Source organism: Bidens hawaiensis, unplaced genomic scaffold (assembly GCF_021521415.1).
Source record: "Bidens hawaiensis isolate Kalapana, Puna unplaced genomic scaffold, B.hawaiensis_p1.1 tig00004474_1, whole genome shotgun sequence".
In the NCBI taxonomy this organism is placed as follows: Eukaryota; Viridiplantae; Streptophyta; class Magnoliopsida; order Asterales; family Asteraceae; genus Bidens; species Bidens hawaiensis.
The window spans coordinates 868,745-879,716 of record NW_027491269.1 but is presented as its reverse complement, the minus strand read 5'-3'; the positions used below and the strand labels follow the sequence as shown (position 1 = coordinate 879,716).

The following is a 10,972-nucleotide window of genomic DNA, read 5'->3' as shown; positions in this document are numbered from 1 at the left end:
TCGTTACTGTCTATGTGTTACACACATATTTTACCGATAAGACATTAGTATATTCATTACAAAATATAGAGCAGCAAGCTTCCAACAGGTAGCACAGATAGTTAAGCACATATCAATCATTCCAACTCGGGCATACCTAGAAAACATGTAAAGAAAACGGGTCAACTACGAATAGTTGGTGAGTTTCACTAATTTAAATAAACACTGACAGATCATTTTAATAACCATTTATTAGCAATGTAATTATGCTGGGAACTATGTTACCCCAGAACATTTCCATTAATCTTCTGGGAACTAAGTTACCCCAGAACAATAATAACCTCTGGGAACTACGTTACCCCAGAACAATAATAACCTCTGGGAACTATGTTACCCCAGAACAATAATAACCTCTGGGAACTACGTTACCCCAGAACAATAATAACCCCTGGAAACTATGTTACCCCAGAACAATAATAACCTCTGGGAACTACGTTACCCCAGAACAATAATAACCCCTGGGAACTATGTTACCCCAGAACAATAATAACCCCTGGGAACTATGTTACCCCAGAACAATAATAACCTCTGGGAACTATGTTACCCCAAAACAATTCCACACGGTAAACAATTTATTAATTCTATGCATCAAACCATATATATATAAATATGCAAGTGTTTCCATACGATCGGTATGTACTTAAATATTTTAACAAAGACATGTTTTCCGCCCCGGGAAAATGTTTAAAACAGTTCAGTAAAAGGGCTTGTGAAAACTCACGTTTTTGTGAGTCGGTGGGTAATACAATGAACAGCTACGTGCCTGGATCTGTAATATAATATCTAGTCGTTACTATATAATTCCCTTAAATTAAATCTATGTCAATCGGTACGTCTGGGGACATTGTTAACCCAAGACTGTACTCGATCCGGGGACAATGTTGACCCCGTGACACTTCTAAGGACTCAGATTGTGACATTGCTTAGAGTTTGACAGTCAAAATTATCATTTTTATGTTTTCTTCGATTCGCGTGCCTAGCACGGTTATCCGTTTTTTTTTTTTAAGTTTCAAAAATGAGTTTGACCACACTCGACCCATAAATGGTGTTTGACTGATATTTTAGTTAAAGTGATGAAATTAGAGCTCGGTTTGGACACCCCGTTTGGCCGCGGGGCCCGTTTCCGTCATTTAGGTGCCGGAAACAGTAAAATCGGTTAAAATTACCCAAATCATCCGAATTATTTTCGGATGATTTACTTTTATTTAATTTACTTAGTATTATGAAAATGGTCTATTTTTAGGGTTTTCATATGCCGGTCAGCTCGCTTATGCGAGTTTTGCCGGTTTACACGTTTTAAGCTTTAAAAATTTGTTTTTATGTTCTTTTTAGCACAAATAATTACCCGTTTAGTCTCGGGTCTTGAAATTTTGCACAAAACTTATTTTGACAGTAAGAAATTTTATATAAATTTTCCAGATTTATTTTCTTATATTTACATTTATTTATCTATTTTTAAACCTTATTAAAACACTAAATATGTCAAAAATACCAAAAGACTTTAGAAAAATCCCAAATTTTTCTGGGATGATCCCTGCCATCCTCATAACTCCCTGGAATTTTTCCAGAACCCAAAACTCATTTTTCAAGCCATTTTCACAAAAACCGAGCTAGAAAGCTCTAGAACTCGTTTTACCGAAAAGCCCCTTTAGCCTTTTCCAACTGAGCTCAAATTTTGTGTGTGACTTTTATATGTTATAAAAAGCTTATCCCAAATTTTTCAGAATTTTTCATCAAGTTTAGCTATTTTTCACCATTTTTGGCCAAAACCGAGCATTAAATTCACCAAATATTCATCTTTTATCCAAAAATTACCAAAAATTCACAGATCTCTTATTTTCATGTGTCGATCATCTCTGTTAAATTTCGTGACCCAAATCTAAGCACATTACAATCTGTCCAAAATCACTAACTCACACGAAAACCGAACTATCTTGTGTTTTCTAGCGTTAGATCGCAAAGATCCGGGTTTCTAGCCTTTGCTAGCCACTAGATACAACACTTACAAGCACAATAACACTATACCAAGCAAGTTACACAAACAATCAAACCATTTCTTTCATAGTGTCGGTTTTGATATAAAAACAAAGGTTTTAACCGTAAAAATCCGTTCTCGACTCTTTTTACTCATTTCTTGGACCAAGATCCCTTGTATAACATGTATACATCCCTTGATCATGCAAGAGTCGGTTTCATCTCGGGTTTTCACCCATCTTTCACTTGGAAACTCATTTTAACAAGATTTTAACCGTAAAATTTCGTTCTAAACTCTTTTAACTACTTTCTTGGATCAAGATCCCGTGTATAACTTGTATACATCACTTGATCGTGCAAGGATCGGTTCCATCTCGGGTTTTAACCCATATTTCACTTGGAACCTCTTGTTCTTGCAAAACAACTCAAATACATGAAATCAATACTATGATTTAACTAACTAAACCATGTTTTTACCTTACAAACTTGATAGAAATCAAGGGTTGTGGATGGATGATGAAGGAATTGAGAGAGTTTTGTGTGAGATGTGTGGTAAAAAAAAAAATGAAATGAATGATAAAAACAAAAGGACCGATCGGTCCATTAAGATGGATGGGGGTGGGCCCCACACATCAATTCTAGGCCACACATTCGGATTACGCAATCCGGATAATGTTGTGGATAATCTGGCTCAGTTCGTTTCTCGTTTAAACTCGTAATTCGGCTTAAAACGAGCATAAAATGGTCGTTTTTCGGGTTAAAATAAAATTTACATAAAACCGACTTAAAAACTTTAAAAACTTAAACCATGACATTAAAACATCATATTATTAATAATTACACATCTTTTTCGGCTTGATCGATTGTCTCTTGCTTGGTTTGATGTTAAAGGTTTCGTTTATCGTACCGACGTACTAATAAATCAAAATCCTTTTTCTGTGCTATAATTCACTTATCCCGAAGCATTAATACTTCGTAAACATCACTAAACATTATATATTTCGTCTACAATGTAATTCCCGATTCGTTCGGGTTTCAATAATCGTTCATTGGTTAATTGTAATTCCAATACGATTCACTATATAATCGAGTATGATTCGTACTATGAATCATATATACTCGTATATACGTACTATAACTCATATAATCAATGTTAAATGACACGTAAATAGTATATACCGGCTAGGGTATACCTGGATTTGCCGGAATCGTTACAGGTATTAACGAACTGTAAACAGTAGTTAACGAATTAAAATTTACGAATTGACAGTTGTCTTAGTAACGAATTAGAAACAGTATCACACAAAATAGGTTATAACGAACTGGGTCAACAAATTAAGTCAAAGTAACGAATTAGATTGACGAAATAGGTTAGCGAATCAAGTGATCCCTTAACGAATCAAAGAAGTAAAAGCTTAGCGAATTAAGGTAACGAACTGTTTAGTTTCCTTAACGAATCACTAAGGCATTGGTAACGAATTAGGTGACGAATTAGCTATAGTTGATAAAGAATCAACAATAGAAAATTAGGTTGTTAAAACGGTTGTAACAAACTCTAACAACTATTGCCACGTGGTAGAAGTTGTTGGAATCAAAGTTAACGAAGTAGGACACGTGTCACGCGAATTAAATGACACGAATCCGAACAGATAATGAATTAGGTGACGAATTAGAGAACAAGATTTAACGAACTGGTTGATAACTTAACGAATCTTCAAGTACAGATGAAGATCTTCAAATCTTCAACCTCCTTTTCCAGATTTCTGGAAAAATATGAACACCAAAACCATAACCCAAATCTGTAATACTCAATCAATTCAACACCAAATTGCACAAATTACCTATCAAACGACTCGGAAACACGATGCGAAACAAACTCAATCCATCCCGTAACCAATTAACATCAAATCGAGTCCAAATTAACCAAAACACTACTCGATTTTCGGCCAAATCCCGATCCAAACCAAGTTAATTCAAAACCAAACCAAATTCCAATTCCAGTCCACAACCACGTCCTAATACCTTACCAATCACAAATCCAGTCCAATCAAATTTACACAGAATTCAATCAAAATCAAAACCTCTGTTTCGGCCAAAACTCAATTCAAACCAAAACAGTCCAATACTAATACAAATTCCAGATTATATGTGACATCCGGCATTTTTAAGTTAACTCTGTTAACTAAACCCAGTTAAATCCTGTTGACTAAGTCTATAAACTCAGTTAGTTCTGTTAACTATGAGTATGAACTCTTGTACATGTGATGTCATGTATGCGTATATTTAAGTCAACGTGTCATTGGTGACTTAAACAAGGATAAGTGACTAATTATAAATAGGATAATAAACTCGTCTTGCATGTTATAATAAACATGTCATATAACATGTATGATAAGTATAATGTGCTATGTGATTAATATGTTATATTATGGTTATTACATGATGATGTGATTGTAAGTAAGCTAAATGATTAAATAGGTTATATTGTATGTCATGTAACATGTTTATTATTTAAATGGAACCTTAGGTTATGTTACATAGGAAATGTTTATTAAAATATGTAGCATGTCACACATGAGTTAATAAAAGTTAACCTAAGTAATTTTATTCATTAAATCAATCATAAAGGGTTGTTAATAACAAGGAGGTTACAACTATTGGATGCCAACACCTTTTCCTTTCCCTTTTCCTCTCTCTTTGGCCGTGATACTCACACACACACACATACTCTCATTTTCTTTCATACAAACAATCATCTTCTAGTATTTTCTCCATAACACAAGAGTTGGTGATTTTGGTAAACAAGGGTTTAAGCATTTGATCAAGCAAAGTGAGTAGATTATTATGTTTATATGTTTCTTTTTCTTTTAATTCATATGAACCTTGTATCCAAATGGTTGGATCATGAAAGGGGATGATCAAAGTTTGACAAATAAAAATGATTTTTGTATGTGTCTTGATTAGTATTTTTGAGTCTTTTATAAATACATGTGTTTTTACTTCTCTTATGAAATCAAATGGATAAAAATAAGATATGAAATTTGATTTGGTAAGAATTTTTCTTGATGATTTTGAATCAAAAGGATAGAAAAGTTGTGATTTGTAGTGGATTGTGCCTAAAACTGCTTGTTGGCAGACTTGATGTTCCGGATTGCATTGTGGATAACTTGATGATATGTTTGAGTTTTTGATCGATTTTTGATTCTATGAACATGTACTTTGAATCTAGTTTTCAGAAAGTTTGGAATCTTAATTTTTGGACTCTGTTTGAGTACTTTTTATGAATTTATAAAATCAGGATGCAAAGCTGATTTAGGGATAATAATTTCTGAGTTGAGTTGTAAATTTCATAACTTGATGATAAAAATAGATATGGATATAATTCTACTTCTAGGATGTTGTAAATTGAATTAGGAATCTAGTCCAATTGGTCTTGCATCAATTGGACAAATATGGAATTTTTGACAAATTTTTGATTACTGCTGTGTTGTTGTAGAAATATAAATCATGTTGTTGTAGTATATGAATATTCTGGACGAATTGGTAAATCCAAAAATTGTGAGAAAAATATATGTTGAACTTAATACTGATGTGTACATGTGTGATTTATTTGGTAATTTAATTGTGAGTTTTGATTGATGAGAAAAATCGGTTTAGGTGGTATAAATTGTTAAAGGTGATAAAGGTGTTGGTTGAATTGAGATAATTGCAAATTGTGATATGTTAGTTGTGGTAAATTAGAACTTTGACTTTTTAAGTCAACTTAGAACTAGTTGACTAAATAGTTAGTCTTGCTTGTGATGTTGTGAAAGTGTATTGATCATAGAATTGCAAGGAATATGGCTAAGTGTGTATACTTGATGATTGATTAAGTGTGACTAGAATTATAAGGTAAACATTCTAAGTCCAACCTTTTAGTCAAAGGTCAATATTTTAGTCAAAGGTCATTATTTTAGTCAAAGGTCAAAACTTTAGTCAAAGTCAAAACTTTAGTCAAAGTCAACTTTAGTCAAAGTCAACAAAAGTCAAACTTTGGTCAAAAGTCTTTTTTTAAAAACAATGGGAGATTGTTGGATACTAGTGGTTCTAGGAACCATCCCACAAGTTACTTACGTACTTGCATTTTTAGGGTCTTAGCATGTGACGCATTTACTTCGGTCGGATTTGTGTAATACCCGAAGCACCAACAAGGTGAGTTTACGGCCCCACTTTTATACTTTTCCTTTGGGGGAGGAAACATGCAAAACTGTTTTACTTTACTTGCTCTAAATCTTTACACAACCGTTTGGTTGCTTATAACGTAGTGTTTCTTTGCCATGGAAAGTCCTCACGAACATCGGACCGTTAACTAAGGTTAACTGGCGTGGTAAATTTAAATAGTACTATTGGGTTTGACAAACCCCACCCTGCATTATTCTCGACTGGAGGTCGAACGGGGTGTAACTTTGACCAAACATTGTTAAGTTTTGGCAATACTTGACTTGAGGCAATAACTAGTCAGCTTCGGTCGTGATGGAAACATAACACTATGCGGCAACGAGTTAACTAAGTGTAGTTAACCATGGGCCACTTTTATTTATAAATGTTTATGAACTGATAGAGCATAACTTACTTTGAAAACCTGTGAACTCACCAACCATATGTGTTGACTCTTTTTAGCATGTTTCCTCAGGTCACTAGCAAGCACTTGGATTAGGATAACATTGCATGCATGGACTCGCATTGGTTTAAGTTTGAAAACATTTATTTGATATTTGTTTTGCGCTTGTAGCGCCATAAATTATTTAAACTTGTTTGGGAGATGGCTCCCGCACTTTGTTTAGCTTCCGCACTAGCACTTAAGTACTCTGAACATTTTATTTTGATTTGTTAAAACTTTTAAGACCATATAGATGTCGTTTGGTGTGATTAATGTGTTCGGATCCTGGTTTGTCACCCGCCTTACGGTAAAACTCCGTTAGTGGAAATTTGGGGGTGTGACATTATACTCATAATACCTTCCAAATACTTTAACGATCACAGATCCAATACAAATCAATCCATATTCAATCAATTCACACTGAATCCGATCCAAATACAACCTTATATCAAAATAATGATTAACAGTCCTTAATTACCTAATTGACAATCAAATCAATAGCAATCGAGAAACCGAAAGCAATGATACCACTTGTAAACACCCAGATCTAGCACAGTCTAAGGTCTAATAACTATAAATGGATCTAGTATATGTTAATGTTATGTATTAGTATTAGTTATATAGATATGTGTATATACATTATGGATGTATTAATTAAGACGAAGCTTGAGAGAACAATCGGGCAGAGGTTCGATATCTTAAACCCAAAACTTAATATTAATAGTGGCTGAACCTCTATAAATAGGAAGATGGGTCTAGTTCGTTACACATTCCGTAACGAACTAGCCACCCACTTTGTTACATTACATTAAATAATCAAGATAACGAATCGCCCCCTGATTCGTTAAACATCCTTAACGAATCAGGATGAAACTTAACTTATAGTCTAGTTCGTTAAACATCCTTAACGAACTAGACGCATCAACTAACGAACTAGCTTAAATATAAATTTATTTTTACATTAAGTTAAACGATAAAAACCAAACGATAAATACAAAGACTCGAGACGCAATACTGTGTACTAACAGATAAAACCCAAAAACATTAAATAATACAAAAATATTGTGCTTTTAGTTTGTATAGATAAAACCCAAAAGTATTAAAAATTTTGAAAAATTAAAAATAGTGTGTTTTCATTATGTTTCTTCAAATTTTAGAAAATCCAAAAACATTTTAAAATTCGAAAATCCAAAAAGATTGTGAAGTCTTTATTTTTATTTATAAGAAAATTGAAAATTCAAAAAGATTGTGAATTTCTAGTTTGTACAGAAAAATCCGAATAAGACAAAAAGATTGTGTTTTATGTATGTAAAGAGAAAAACCAAAAAGATTTTTTGCTTACGTTCGCTGAAAAGTATCTAAGTTACTCATATTTGAAGGACATATACTTGTATATGTTTGGTCCTGATAATTTCTCGTAAATATTCGGGATAGCCATTTACCTGACAATGGAAAGTAGTTGGGGCGTTTATTATGCATTTTACTTTATTTTTTCGCTGAAAATTATGTCGGTTATTTAAGTTTGTGGAGCATGCTTGCATGTATTAGTCCTGTTATCTACTTGTAGATTGATAGGATAGCCATTAATCTATAGACTGAAAGTGACTGGGGCGATTAAATTCATTTTGTTTTACGCTCCTTAAAATTTTGAGTTTTTGAAGCAAAAAGAGAAAATGATAGTACATTGATTGTTTGACCCCATATCCAGTAAGAAATAAGCTTAAAAGACTGAGTGCTTAATCATTGGTGCATTGATAGGTCTTAAACAAGCTGTTAGAGTAAAGTAAGTGATATAAACATAAAGAAAAACCAAATTAAAGAGAGAGAAAGAGACATCGATACCCAGCCAACCGCAAGCAAGCATCACACAACACCATACAATTTCATCGCTAATTTCATCTCTTCTTAGAATCTATAATAATAATAATAATTTATAATATTAATAATCTGATTTCTCTTCCTTTTGTCCTAAAATCCCAAATCCATCCATCCATCCATCCATCAATCAATAAACGATTTCATTTTATTTCACAGAGGTTTTCATTTTCTTATTATTTGAAGTTTGATTAGATTAGATAAGGTGCTCCACGAACTGATGGATCTGAGAGCAGATCGATTCGTAATAATAATAATAATAACATTAGTTCTTCGTGTCTCCGATTGCTGAAGCATTTGTTTTCGATCATCTCGGTTTTGCAGTTCCAGAGGGTTGCATGGGGAAAATGAGGTGGATATAAATTACATGGGTGAGGATGCCACAAATGCGAAGTGGGGCCCGTAGATCAAAATGGATTGGAGATCTTCAACAAGGCGTAGCTCAACCTGTTGAAGAAGCTGAAAACATTGCTCTAAACTGAACAACGAGAAGGAAAACCGATGGTGGAAGAGGATGTGGAAGGGGTAATGTTGTAGCTGTAGGGAAAGGGAGGCAAGCTGGCGGTAGAGGTAGAGGCAATGCTAAGTTGATTGATTTAGACGCTGAACCACCTTGTGACGTTGTTCCAAACGCGGTTGTTGAACCGGTTGCTAACGGTGTTGGTGATAATAATATCGGTATGGAGGGTGGACGTGCGGATAGAATAGTTGGAATTGAAGAGAAAGGAAACACAACTCCTGTTCCCGATAGGGTACAAGTGGGAAATTCGCCTATTTATAAGATGGAAAGGAAGTTGGGGAAGGGTGGTTTTGGGCAGGTCTATGTTGGTAGGAGGGTGACAGGTGGAAGTGGTAGAACGGGCCCGGATGCAGTTGAGGTAGCATTGAAGTTTGAGCATTGTAATAGTAAAGGCTGCAATTACTGGCCTCCTTACGAGTGGCAAGTGTACAGTTCATTAAACGGATGTTATGGGATTCCATGGGTCCGCTACAAGGGCCGACAAGGTGATTTCTACATTCTGGTCATGAACATGTATGGTCTGAGTCTTTGCGATGTTTGGAATACTCTAAGCCAATCGATGGCACCAAATATTGTAGCTTGCATTGCTGTTGAGGCAATATCTATTCTTGAAAAACTTCACTCAAAAGGGTTCGTGCATGGAGATGTGAAACCAGAAAAATTTTTACTTGGCCAACCTGGATCGGTTGATGAGAAGAAGCTATATCTTATAGATCTTGGTTAAGCTTCAAAGTGGAGAGACTCATCATCTGATATGCATGTTGAATATGATCAACGACCGGATATATTCAGGGGTACAATAAGATACGCGAGTGTACACGTGCATTTAGGTCGTACAGGTAGTAGAAGGGATGACCTGGAATCATTATCTTACACATTAATTTTTCTAATAAAAAGAAGGTTACCATGGCAAGGCTACCATGGTGACAATAAGAGTTTCCTTGTTTGTAAAAAGAAAATGGCGACTTCACTTGAACTCATATGTTGCTTTTGTCCCTCCCCGTTTAAACAATTTCTTGAAGCGGTTACAAATATGAAATTTGATGAAGAACCGAATTATGCTAAGCTTATTTCTTTCTTTGATTCCTTGATTGAACCCGTTACATCTTTGAGACTGATCCAGATTGATGGAGCTCTCAAGGTTGGACAAAAACGAGGTAGATTGCTAATAAATTTAGAAGAAGATGAACAGCCAAAGAAGAAAGTGCGTGTAGGTAGCCCCCCTTGGCAATAGGTATCAGTTTGCAATGCGCGTCGCCCAATGAAGCAAAGATATCATTACAATGTTGCAATAGGTATCAGTTTACAATGCGCGTCGCCCAATGAAGCAAAGATATCATTACAATGTTGCAGATTTGAGATTAAGTCAACATGTAGAGAAGGATAACGAATTAGGTGACGAATTAGAGAACAAGATTTAACGAACTGGTTGATGACTTAACGAATCTTCAAGTACAGATGAAGATCTTCAAATCTTCAACCTCCTTTTCCAGATTTCTGGAAAAATATGAACACCAAAACAAAAACCCAAATCTGTAATGCTCAATCAATTCAACGCCAAATTGCATAAATTACCTATCAAACGACTCGGAAACACGACACGAAACCAACTCAATCCATCTCGTAACCAATTAACATCAACTCGAGTCCAAATTAACCAAAACACTACTCTGTTTTCGGTCAAATCCCGATCCAAACCAAGTTAATTCAAAACCAAACCAAATTCCAATTCCAGTCCACAACCACGTCCTAATACCTAACCAATCACAAATCCAGTCCAATCAATCCATACTCCAATCAAATTCACACAGAATTCAATCAAAATCAAAACCTCTGTTTCGGCCAAAACTCAGTTCAAACCAAAACAGTCCAATACTAATACAAATTCCAGTTTCTACTCACAATACCTTCCAAATACTTTAACG

The 10,972-nt window shown here is 34.7% G+C and overlaps 1 pseudogene across 1 annotated transcript; it reads left to right on the top strand.

The window, feature by feature from the left end:
* The first annotated feature begins 8,709 nt into the window (after positions 1-8,709).
* LOC143626645 (casein kinase 1-like protein HD16 pseudogene) lies at positions 8,710-10,468 on the top strand (annotated as a pseudogene). The gene is made up of 2 exons (XR_013152453.1): positions 8,710-10,281; positions 10,343-10,468. The product of XR_013152453.1 is annotated as a casein kinase 1-like protein HD16 pseudogene (transcript).
* The last annotated feature ends 504 nt before the right edge of the window (positions 10,469-10,972 follow it).